Raw genomic sequence first — 13036 nt, forward strand, 5'->3', positions numbered from 1 at the left:
AAATCGGTCCAAAAAAAGGTCTATATATACGAAAACATAATATTCGTGTGGCACTAACGTGCCACCGAAAGCCCAAATCTGAAGTCCATTTTGCTCTATCTCTTACCGTTTCCGAGATATAACGTCATGAATGTACCAAAAATAGCAAACTTTTACTATTTTGTACCAAATGGTTGCTATTTCAAAAATTCAGGCGCTCATGAGCGATTAGTATGGAAAACGTAAAATCCGACTCGCACTTGACCAATTTTCATACAAAGTTGTTTTTTTATAGTTTTGATGGAATTTTCATATTTTGTATGTATATATTGGTGTAAAATTAATATGTTATAATTGTTGTTGACAGTATCTGTCAAACTGTCAAATTTGACAGACTTTTGTCATATTTGGTTTTGGTTATAAATGATGTCATTTCTTTTCATAATATTATTTATCTTAATGATAATTGACAGATTTTGACAGTTTTGACAGAAAAAGTCAATTTGACAGTTTTCACAGAAAACATCATTTTGACAGTTTTGACAGAAAACATCATTTTGACAGTTTTGACAGAAAATGTCAATTTGACAGTTTTGAGCAAACATGTAATTTTGACAGTTTTTACGGAAAATGTCAATTTGATAGTTTAGACAGAAAACATAATTTTGACAGTTTTGACAGAAAATGTCAATTTGACAGTTTTGACCAAACATCATTTTGACAGTTTTCACAGAAAACATCATTTTGACAGTTTTGACAGAAAACATCATTTTGACAGTTTTGACAGAAAATGTCAATTTGACAGTTTTGAGCAAACATATAATTTTGACAGTTTTTACGGAAAATGTCAATTTGATAGTTTAGACAGAAAACATCATTTTGACAGTTTTGACAGAAAATGTCAATTTGACAGTTTTGAGCAAACATGTAATTTTGACAGTTTTTACGGAAAATGTCTATTTGATAGTTTAGACAGAAAACATCATTTTGACAGTTTTGACAGAAAATGTCAATTTGACAGTTTTGACAGAAAACATCATTTTGACAGTTTTGACAGAAAATGTCAATTTGACAGTTTTGACAGAAAACATCATTTTGACAGTTTTGACAGAAAATGTCAATTTGACAGTTTTGAACTAAAATGTCATTTTGACAGTGTTTCTCAAAATATCATTTTGACAGTTTTGATCAAACATGTCATTTTGACAGTTTTGACAGAAAATGTTAATTTAACAGTTTGACACTCTTTGTCATTTTTAACCCATAGTGTCATTCTGACAGATATTAACTCTAAATGATTTTTTAACATTTTGTTCAGAAAAATTTGATTTTAGTCACTGTCTTAGTATAAGACTGCATTAAAAGTGAAATTTAACAGATTTTATGCAAAAATGACATTTTTATATTATCTCTGAAACGTTAAGAGCTAGCTCAAAAATAATGCGATTTTTGATCATTTCACACCCTATAGGTGTGAGTTTATCGAAATCTGTAAAGGTATTTTTCGATATGTCAAAATCTATCAAAATGTTAATTTTGAAAAAAAAAGTTGTCCAAAAATTAAAAAAAAATGTCATTTTGATACGGAAACATATAACTCGTGTGGTACTAAAGTACCACCGACAGTCCAAATCTGAAGTCCATTTTCAGATATCTCAAACCGTTTCTGAGCTATGACGTCTTAAAGTTGACAGATTTTTAGAAAATGACACAAGTTCACAGTTTTTGGCCTAAGGTGTCGCTTGCTAATTTATTGGCCAAATGACGTGGAGTTTTGACAGTTTTGACACGAGACTGTCACTTTGACAAAATCTTGGCATAAAATGACATTTTTACATTTTTTGTAGAAAATTATGATTTTTGTGACATTCTTAATATAAGGTGATATTAAAAGTGCAATTTAACAGATTTTATGCAAAAATGACATTTTTCATATTATCTCGGAAACGGTAGGAGCTAGCTCAAAAATAATGTGATTTTTGATCATTTCACACCCGCAGGGTGTGAGTTTATCGAAATCTGTAAAGGTATTTTTCGATATGTCAAAATCTGTCAAAATGTCAATTTTGAAAAAAAAGTTGTCCAAAATTAAAAAAAAAAAAAAAGTCATTTTGATACGGAAACATATAACTCGTGTGGTACTAAAGTACCACCGACAGTCCAAATCTGAAGTCCATTTTCCGATATCTCTAACCGTTTCTGAGCTATCACGTCTTGAAGTTGACAGATTTTTACAAAATGACACAAGTTCACAGTTTTTGGCCTAAGGTATCGCTTGCTAATTTATTGGCCAAATGACGTGGAGTTTTGACAGTTTTGACACGAGACTGTTACTTTGACAAAATCTTGGCATAAAATGACATTTTTACATTTTTTGTAGAAAATTATGATTTTTGTGACATTCTTAATATAAGGTGATATTAAAAGTGCAATTTAACAGATTTTATGCAAAAATGAAATTTTTCATATTATCTCGGAAACGGTAAGAGCTAGCTCAAAAATAATGTGATTTTTGATCATTTCACACCCATAGGGTGTGAGTTTATCGAAATCTGTAAAGGTATTTTTCGATATGTCAAAATCTGTCAAAATGTCAATTTTGAAAAAAAAAGTTGTCCAAAATAAAAAAAAAAAAAAAAGTCATTTTGATACGGAAACATATAATTCGTGTGGTACTAAAGTACCACCGACAGTTCGAATCTGAAGTCCATTTTCCGATATCTCTAATCGTTTCTGAGCTATCACGTCTTGAAGTTGACAGATTTTTACAAAATGACACAAATTCACAGTTTTTGGCCTAAGTGTCGTTTTCCAATTTATTGGCCAAATGACATGGAATTTTAACAGTTTTTACACAAGACTGTTCCTTTGACAGATTTTAAGCTCAAAATGACATTTTAACATTTTTTGTAGAAAATTATGATTTTAGTAACATGCTTAGTATAAGTCGATATTAAAAGTGCAATTTATCAGATTTTAAGCAAAAATGACATTTTTCGTATTATCTCGGAAACGGTAAGAGCTAGCTCAAAAATAATGCGATTTTTGATCATTTCACACCCTATGGGTGTGAGTTTATCGAAATCTGTAAAGGTATTTTTCGATATGCCAAAATCTGTCAAAATATCAATTTTGAAAAAAAAGTTGTTCAAAAATGAAAAAAAATAATGTCAGTCTGATACAGAAACATATAAGAAGTGGGAATGTGAAAATCATTTTATTCTAACTATAACCGTTCCTGAGCTATGACATTCTGAATTTGACAGATTTTTAGAATATGACACAAGATCACAGCTTTTGGTCTAAGGTGCCGTTTGTTAATTTATTGGCCAAATGACATGGAATTTTGTCACTTTGATAGATTTTTGTTTCAAAATGCCATTTTAATATTTTTTGTAGAAAATTAAGATTTTAGTAACATTCTTAGTACAAGACGACATAAAAAGTGCTATTTAACAGATTTTATGCAAAAATGTCATTTTTCATATTATCTCGGAAAAGGTAAGAGCTAGCTCAAAAATAATGTGACTATCGATTTAACGAAATCTGTCAAAATAACAATTTGGAAATTGAAAAAATGTTTTATATTAGATAAAATACCCATGCTACTCAGAAAACTTATATGTGACAGAGTCCGTTTAGGTGCGACGACGAGCGAAGCGAGGAGGAGCGTGTTAGGTTGACAGTGAGCAAACCAACCCACTTTTTCATTTTTGACCCACTTTTTCATTTTAGACCCACTTTCTCATTTTTCACCCACTTTTTCATTTTTGACCCACTTTTTAATTTTTGACCCACTTTTTCATTTTTGACCCACTTTTTCATTTTTCACTCACATTTTTCACCCACTTTTTCATTTTCGACCCACTTTTTCATTTTTCACCCACTTTTTCATTTTCGACCCACTTTCTTCATTTTTGACCCACTTTTTCATTTTTCACCGAACTTCATTTTTGACTCACTTTTTCATTTTTGACCCACTTTTTCATTTTAGACACTTTTTCGTTTTTGACCCACTTTTTCATTTTTGACCCACTTTTTCATTTTTGACCAACTTTTCCATTTTTCACCCACTTTTTCATTTTTTAAATCACTTTTTCATTTTTGACCCACTTTTTCATTTTTGACCCACTTTTTCATTTTTTTTTTTTTTTTTTTTTTTTTTTTTTTTTTTTTTTTTTTTTTTTTCATTTTTTACCCACTTTTTCATTTTTGACCCAATTTTTCATTTTACACACTTTTTTTTTTTTTTTTTTTTTTTTTTTTTTTTTTTTTTTTTTTTTTTTTTTTTCATTTTTTACCCACTTTTTCATTTTTGACCCAATTTTTCATTTTACACACTTTTTTTTTTTTTTTTTTTTTTTTTTTTTTTTTTTTTTTTTTTTTTTTCGTTTTTGACCCATTTTTGCATTTTTGACCCACTTTTTCATTTGTGACCCACTTTTTCATTTTTTTACCCACTTTTTCATTTTTTACCCAACTTTTCATTTTTTACCCACTTTTTCATTTTTGATCCACTTTTTCATGTTTTACCCACTTTTTCATTTTTTACCCACTTTTTCATTTTTTACCCACTTTTTAATTTTTTTTTTTTTTTTTACCCACTTTTTCATTTTTTACCCACTTTTAGGTTAGGTTAGGTTAGGTTAGGTTAGGTTAGGTTAGGTTAGGTTAGGTTAGGTTAGGTTAGGTTAGGTTAGGTTAGGTTAGGTTAGGTTAGGTTAGGTTAGGTTAGGTTAGGTTAGGTTAGGTTAGGTTAGGTTAGGTTAGGTTAGGTTAGGTTAGGTTAGGTTAGGTTAGGTTAGGTTAGGTTAGGTTAGGTTAGGTTAGGTTAGGTTAGGTTAGGTTAGGTTAGGTTAGGTTAGGTTAGGTTAGGTTAGGTTAGGTTAGGTTAGGGTTAGGTTAGGTTAGGTTAGGTTAGGTTAGGTTAGGTTAGGTTAGGTTAGGTTAGGTTAGGTTAGGTTAGGTTAGGTTAGGTTAGGTTCCCCTTCGACGTGTTGCCACCTTGCCGTGGTGAAGGGGCTTGCGTGCCTCCAGGACCCTCAGGGCTATGCCGGACAGGGCCTCCCAAACCGGACAGGCCTGAGGCGAGAGGCCAGACTAAGAGCAGCACACGGGGGCGGCTCCGCGTGTCCCTCTGAAGTCAGCAGAGGGCACAGTGCGAGCTGCCAGGTGTCCCCCGGGATGGAGTCGGGGCTCTATGAGCTACCGGAGGCGTGCCCAGGCCGCCTGGCGCGGCGTCGTGGCTACGGCCACCGTCGGGCAACCCGCAACCCGCACTGAGCGGACCGGGGGCCTCCCTCACTGAGAGGAAGGCCAAGTGGAGTAAACCACCATAAAAATCCCCAATCCCAAGGTTTGCGGCGTGCCGATGGGATGCGTGGCTGGGGGGAGCCCAGTCACAAGCGCCGCACAAAGGGGGGCATACCCCTTAAAAATAGCAAAAGATGAGTGGTCAACCTAGCGTACAACTACCCCAGGAGGTCTCAATCCTCCGTGTCACCACAGAACGGGCATCCGTACTAGATGCCCGTACTGTGGTGACATGCCGCCCGTCGTATTCTGGGGGGCACACCACTCTAGGATCAACTCCAACGACACTGGCAAGCGTTCAACGGTTACCGATGCTCACGAACCGGATTTGTTGCTTAGGATACGTGGAGGAGGTGACGTGGATGAGGCTGGGACCGAGCCCTCCCCGAAGCCTGCACACGGAGGAGGAGATGCGGTCAGCGAGGAGGCGGTGGGTACCCCGTCCTCACCCGGGCTTGCCCTGCCCTCGCCTAAGCCCGTCCCAACGGGGTACCGCCCACTGCGGGATGCGCTCGGGCGTTATATTCGCTATCCCGCGTCCGACACGCAAACGGGGGCAGAGGATGCGCCTGTACCCACAGGGTTCAGGCAGTTTGTGCGTCCTTCCACGCCGAACCGAACGCGAATCTTCACGGGGAAGGTTCACGGCACCCGCGGAGTGGAGGCGTCCATGTCGCCTGAGAGAGAGGAGTACTTCTCCCCATCAAGGCTTGACAGACGCGACTTGTTTGGCGAAGGGGCGACCGACACCGGCGACTCGGAAGGCTCGGTGGAAATGGGTCCCCAAAAGGCGCACGCGGCGCCTTCGACCTCAGACATGCCCTCGAAGTTCTGGGGCTCGAGGCCCGAGAAACGACTTGCGGATGAGCTCGCGCTTTCTTCCGGCTCAGAGAGCGACGCGGGACTCTTGCTGGGCACTGCCACTGCCAAAAGAGGCAAGAAAGGCAAAGGAGGGGGGCGCCGCACCGGCCCCAGAAACAAGCCTGATACGCTGGGCCAAACACCTATCGTCCTGATCGAGCGTATTAGGCTCAGCTCGCGCTCGCCGACAGCCAGAACGCAGGAGACGGACGTGACCGACGGCACTGGGAGCGCCAACACTCCCAATGCGGGTGCCGAGTCGGACTCAGGGCGAAGTGGGGGCTCGACGCACGACGCGGGACTTGCCGAGGCGAAGCGGGAGCTCAACCGCCTCAGACGGGAGGAGCTCCAGCGCAAGGCCGAGGAGGAGCTGGCAAGCCTCACGCGGACGCTGGCGCCGGGCAAGCCCCCCAAGAGTGGCGGGGCAGTTCTGGGCCCGCCAGACACGGACGGAGCGGACAACAGTGCGGCGTCGCTCCACCAAAGGGTGCAAAGCAGCCTAAGGACGGTGGAGTTGGTGGCCACTGGGTCCGCCAACCTAAAGGGGACCTTCGTTCGGGCCCTCAAGCTGGCTGTCGCGTCAATCGGGGAAGCGGTCGAAGACCTGAAGGAGCTTACTTCCTCCGAAGAGACGCGACGCCTGCAGAGGCAAAATGCCAACTTGAGGGCGGAGGTAAAAGACCTGCGCTCTGAGGTGGAGGAGCTGAAAACGGAGCTCCGGGCCCACTTCAAGAAGCAGGCCCCGCCCTCGTCCTTACCCAAAGAGGCACCACAGCCCGCCGCTGCCCCCCCGGACGTTCCGATGTGGACGAGCTGGTCGGTGCGGTCGCGGCCAGGGTGGGGCGGATGCTGGACGAGAGGTTGGGAGCCCTGGAGCGCGAAGGTAGGCTACTTCCGTCTCAACCAATGCGGCCCCCGCTGGACGCTGACCGGAAACGCCAAGAACAGCCCGAGCCCCCACGGGCCCCAGGTCCGGGTCCCACACCGGCCTCCAAGCGGGGTACCGCATCGGCTCCGAAGCGAGGTCCCCCGAACCTGACGGAGGAGCCCCAAAAGGGGAAAAATAAAAAGAAGAAAAAAGGGGGGAAAACGCCAGCAGCGGCAGCAGCAGCGGCTCCATCCTCCGCGACGCCAGGTCCTCGGCCACTGCCTCCGGCTCCCGCGAACACAAATGAGGAGTGGTCTGCGGTGACGCGGAAGAAAAGTAAGGGGGCAATTACGCAAGTGGGCTCTCAGCCACGGCCCAAGAAGCCAAACAAGCCCAAGAGTAGGAAACTTCGACCTCCGCGTTCGTCAGCTGTAGTCCTAACCCTACAGCCGGAGGCCGAAGCAAAAGGGGTGACGTATGGACAAGTCCTCATCAGGGCCAAGGAGAACATTGACCTCAAGAGCCTGGGCATTAACGCCATCAAGTTCAAGAAGGCGGCAACCGGTGCCAGGCTCCTCGAGGTCCCAGGATCCGATAGTGGCGAAAAGGCCGACTCCCTGGCAAAAGAGCTCTGCGAAAAGCTCGGGGAGGACCTGGTCAAAATATCCAGGCCCACAATCTGCGCGGAGCTACGCCTAACGCAACTCGACGACTCCGTCTCTTGCAGCGAGGTAGTGGCTGCTGTTGCCAAGACTGGGGGCTGTGAAGTGAGCCAGATAAAAACGGGGAGATCCAGCAGGATGCATCCGGGCTAGGATCTATCTGGCTCCGCTGTCCAATCGCGGCAGCCAAAAAAGTAGTGGAGGCTGACAAGGGAAGACTCCAGGTGGGATGGGTACGAGCTGCAGTAAAGCTGCTGGAGAAGAGACCCATGCGGTGTTTCAAGTGCCTGGAAACGGGCCACGTCAGGGCACAATGCACCAGCGAAACGGACCTCAGCGACACCTGCTACCGGTGCGGGAAACCAGGCCACACGGCGAGGACCTGCTCTGCAACTCCGAGCTGTGTGATTTGCTCTAAAGTAGGGAAACCAGCGGACCACACTCTGGACTCAAAAGTGTGCAAATCACAAGCCCAGAAGCCACCACGGAGAAAAGCTGGAGCTGGCCGCCAGGCCGCGCCCCAGCCAGCACAAACACCGGATGTGCAGGAGCAGGATCCAATGGTCACGGAATAAAAAATGGCCCTACGGATTCTGCAGACGAACCTCAACCACTGTGCTAGGGCTCAGGATCTCTTGTTCCAGTCCCTGGCACAGTGGATGATAAATGTCGCAGTAGTGGCAGAGCCGTACACGATCCCTCCCCGTGACGATTGGTTGGGAGACGACGACAAGAGCGTGGCACTAGTGACACGGGCGGCGGCGGGTGGTCCACCGCCGCCTTCCGGTGCCTTCAAAGGAAAGGGCTACGTGGGAGCGCTCTACGGGGGATTTGGTTCGTGGCGGTGTACTTTTCGCCGAACCGCTCCTTGGCTGACTTCGAGCAATTCCTGTACGAGGTGGGGGCTCGGGTCGGCCAGCTTTCCCCGCGCCCGGTAATTGTTGCCGGAGACTTCAATGCCAAGTCCACGGCTTGGGGCTCTCCGGCCACAGATGCGCGAGGCGCAACCCTGGAGGAGTGGGCAGTCGCGTCAGGGCTGGCAGTTATTAACCAGGGCACGGCTAACACGTGCGTGCGACAACAGGGGGGCTCCATCGTGGACATAACTTTCGCGAGTGCTCCCCTGGCGCGCCGTGTTCAGGGGTGGGAAGTCTTGGTGGGGGTGGAAACCCTATCGGATCACCGGTACATCAGGTTCGATGTGACACCCTCCCAGACCCAGAACAACCCACAGCGTACTGGCCCAGCCGAGAGCGGCCCGAGATGGGCATTGACAAAACTCGACCGCGAGCTGCTAAAGGAGGCGGCCATTGTGCAGGCTTGGCTGCCCGCGCCGGAAGGAGCGTTGGAGGTGGAGGAGGAAGCCTCTTGGCTCCGGGAGGCCATGACGCAAATCTGCGACGCGGCCATGCCCCGGGCAAAACGCGTACCACCAAAAAGACGCGTTTACTGGTGGACCGAAGAGCTCGCGCAGTTGCGAAAAAACTGTATAGCCGCTCGGCGCCGCTACCTGCGTCTCAGGAGGCGTAGGCGAAGAGACGAGAACGAGGAGCAGCGTCAGTACGACAGATACAAATCTGCTAAACTAGGGCTTTCGGTCGCCATTGGGGAGGCAATTGAGGTGAGTCGTGCCGAATTCCTGGAGACCCTCAATTCCGACCCATGGGGAAGGCCCTACAAACTGGTGAGGAGCAAACTGCGGCCATGGGCTCCCCCGGTGACGCAGACGCTTGAGCCGGACCTCGTTGCTCGCGTAGTCTCGGCGCTGTTCCCTGAAAGGGGACCTCACCAGCCGCCTCCAATGGCGCCGCCAGTGGTGAGGCCCACAGAGGAGGAAGTCGTTCCGCCAATACTCCCTCCAGAGCTAGGTGCAGTGGTCAACCGGCTTCGCGGGAAGAACACGGCCCCCGGGCCCGACGGCATTCCGGGCCGTGCATGGGTTTTAGCCTTGGGCGCCCTAGAGGCGAGGGTACTGCGGGTCCTAAATGCTTGCCTGGAGCAGGGTTGTTTCCCAAAAGAGTGGAAGTCCGGCAAGCTGGTGTTGCTTAAAAAGGAGGGGCGACCAGCTGACTCTCCCTCCGGCTACCGACCCATAGTCCTTCTTGATGAGGTGGGCAAGCTGTTCGAACGTGTGATCGCTGCCCGCCTCATCAAACACATGGATAATGAAGGGCCAAACCTAGCGGATTCACAGTACGGATTCCGCAGGGGGCGCTCCACCGTCGACGCGATACTGGAGGTAAAAACGTTAGCCAAGGAGGCCGTGTCCCAGGGTGACGTGGTCTTGGCAGTCTCACTAGACATTGCCAATGCCTTCAACACCCTCCCCTGGGAGACAATAAAAGAAGCGCTGCGGTACCACCAGGTCCCACTCTACCTGTATAACATCATAGAGGCGTACCTCAGTGAGAGGTGCATTACCTGGCCTGCACAACAGGAGTGGGGAAGAAGGGAAATGACGTGTGGGGTTCCACAGGGGTCGGTCCTAGGACCACTCTTGTGGAACATAGGATATAACTGGGTCCTAAGGGGGAAAACTTGCGTGGAGTCTCAGTCATCTGCTACGCAGACGACACGCTCGTGATGGCCATGGGACCCAGTTACCGCGACGCGGCCGTGCTGGCAACAGCGGCTGTCGCTCACTGTGTGAGCAGGATTCGACGGCTAGGCCTGGAAGTAGCGCTTCCAAAGTCGGAAGCTGTCTGCTTTTATGGAGCGCGAAGAGCGCCACCTGCTGACGCAGAGATAGTGGTGGGGGGGTTCCTATTGCTGTCAGGCCTACACTTCTCTACCTCGGTGTCACGCTTGACAGCAAGTGGAACTTCAGAGCACACTTTGAGCGCCTGGCGCCCAGGTTGGTGCGAGCGGCTGCGGCCTTTGGGCGCATACTGCCAAATCTGGGTGGGCCTAGGGCATCATGCCGCCGCCTGTACACGGGAGTCCTGCGCTCAATGGCTCTCTACGGTGCCCCAGCGTGGGCTGACGCACTCAGTGATAAGAACATATCACAGCTACGGCGACCGCAGAGAGTGATGGCGCAGCGAGTGATAAGAGGGTATAGGACAATAGGTTCTGAAGCAGCTTGCGCCCTAGCGGGAACCCTACCCTGGGATCTGGAGGCGCAAATCCTGGCTTCCCTATTCGTATGGCGTAAGGAGGCTCTAGCTCGCGATCTCTGGCCAGCGCCCCAGGAGATCAGAGCGCAGCGAGAGATACTTCACCAGGCAGCAGTAGAGCGGTGGTCAGCCAGGCTTGAGCGCCCAAGCGCAGGAGTCCGCACCATCGAAGCGATACGGCCAGTGCTCCAAAAATGGTTAGACCGTGAGCATGGCGTGCTCACCTTTCGGCTTGTACAGGTACTTTCGGGCCATGGCTGCTTCGGCTCGTACCTGTACAAAGTCGCTCGGAGAGAGCCGACACCGGAGTGCCACGCGTGCGGAGCTGGCGAGGACTCGGCCTGGCACACGCTGGCCGAGTGTCCGGCATGGGGGGCGGAGCGGCGGGAGGTGGTGGCCCGGGTGGGGCCAGACCTGTCGCTGCCGGCGGTGGTGCGGGCCATCGTGGCTAGCGAAGAAGGGTGGGAGGCTCTGCTCTCTTTCAGCGAGCACGTCCTCAAAGAGAAGGAGGCGGCGGAGCGCGAACGGGAAACCCAGGCCGAGGCAAACCCGATGCGCCGCCGCCGCACAGGCCGCAGACGTGCCGCTCACGAGCGGAACCTGCCACCCTAACGACAGCCGGCGGGCGAGCGACGCATGAGAGCGCCCTCGCCCAATACGCTGGCTCTCGAGTTGGAGAGCGCGACCCCTGTGTCCGGGAAGCGCTCCCAAGGCGAGGATCGGTCGGCTCATAGCCTGACCAGTGACGTATCCTGATCCAGGATGGCCGCTGCGGGGTCGCGGACGCCCTTTACAGCTTCCCGGGACCCCGCACATAAAGCGGTGAGAGGACACCGTGGGGTTTAGTGGGTAGGGGGCCCTTTTACAGCCTCGAGCCCCACATAACCGACCGGGTCGCACACCACCTCAGACCCGGCGGTATGCGTAAACGCATTCCCCACGTAAAAAAAAAAAAAAGGTTAGGTTAGGTTAGGTTAGGTTAGGTTAGGTTAGGTTAGGTTAGGTTAGGTTAGGTTAGGTTAGGTTAGGTTAGGTTAGGTTAGGTTAGGTTAGGTTAGGTTAGGTTAGGTTAGGTTAGGGTTAGGTTAGGTTAGGTTAGGTTAGGTTAGGTTAGGTTAGGTTAGGTTAGGTTAGGTTAGGTTAGGTTAGGTTAGGTTAGGTTAGGTTAGGTTAGGTTAGGTTAGGTTAGGTTAGGTTAGGTTAGGTTAGGTTAGGTTAGGTTAGGTTAGGTTAGGTTAGGTTAGGTTAGGTTAGGTTAGGTTAGGTTAGGTTAGGTTAGGTTAGGTTAGGTTAGGTTAGGTTAGGTTAGGTTAGGTTAGGTTAGGTTAGGTTAGGTTAGGTTAGGTTAGGTTAGGTTAGGTTAGGTTAGGTTAGGTTAGGTTAGGTTAGGTTAGGTTAGGTTAGGTTAGGTTAGGTTAGGTTAGGTTAGGTTAGGTTAGGTTAGGTTAGGTTAGGTTAGGTTAGGTTAGGTTAGGTTAGGTTAGGTTAGGTTAGGTTAGGTTAGGTTAGGTTAGGTTAGGTTAGGTTAGGTTAGGTTAGGTTAGGTTAGGTTAGGTTAGGTTAGGTTAGGTTAGGTTAGGTTAGGTTAGGTTAGGTTAGGTTAGGTTAGGTTAGGTTAGGTTAGGTTAGGTTAGGTTAGGTTAGGTTAGGTTAGGTTAGGTTAGGTTAGGTTAGGTTAGGTTAGGTTAGGTTAGGTTAGGTTAGGTTAGGTTAGGTTAGGTTAGGTTAGGTTAGGTTAGGTTAGGTTAGGTTAGGTTAGGTTAGGTTAGGTTAGGTTATAGGTACCGTCCTCGGTAGATTTCTTTCAAACTTGGTATAGGGGCTTTATTTTACATGATCTATCTCTGGTCTTTCGCTTTTGGTATGAAATGATCCTGCGTCTGGTACCTCCCATACATTTGTTTTTGTTTTTTTTTTCTCCGCTTTGGTTTTCTTTTAAGGGTGTTGGATTTATAGCTACCCCAAAATTTAAGTAATTTTGCATCGAATGCAATTTTTTTCATGAAAATCGGATAATAAACAAAAATTTTAGACCCGGGTTAGATTATTTCATAAAAATTTTTTTGTCCAAATCGGTCCAAAAAAGGTCTATATATACGAAAACATAATATTCGTGTGGCACTAACGTGCCACCGAAAGCCCAAATCTGAAGTCCATTTTGCTCTATCTCTTACCGTTTCCGAGATATAACGTCATGAATGTACCAAAAATAGCAAACTTTTACTATTTTGTACCAA

The sequence above is a fragment of the Leguminivora glycinivorella genome, chromosome 27 (assembly GCF_023078275.1).
Source record: "Leguminivora glycinivorella isolate SPB_JAAS2020 chromosome 27, LegGlyc_1.1, whole genome shotgun sequence".
NCBI classification, from domain to species: domain Eukaryota; kingdom Metazoa; phylum Arthropoda; class Insecta; order Lepidoptera; family Tortricidae; genus Leguminivora; species Leguminivora glycinivorella.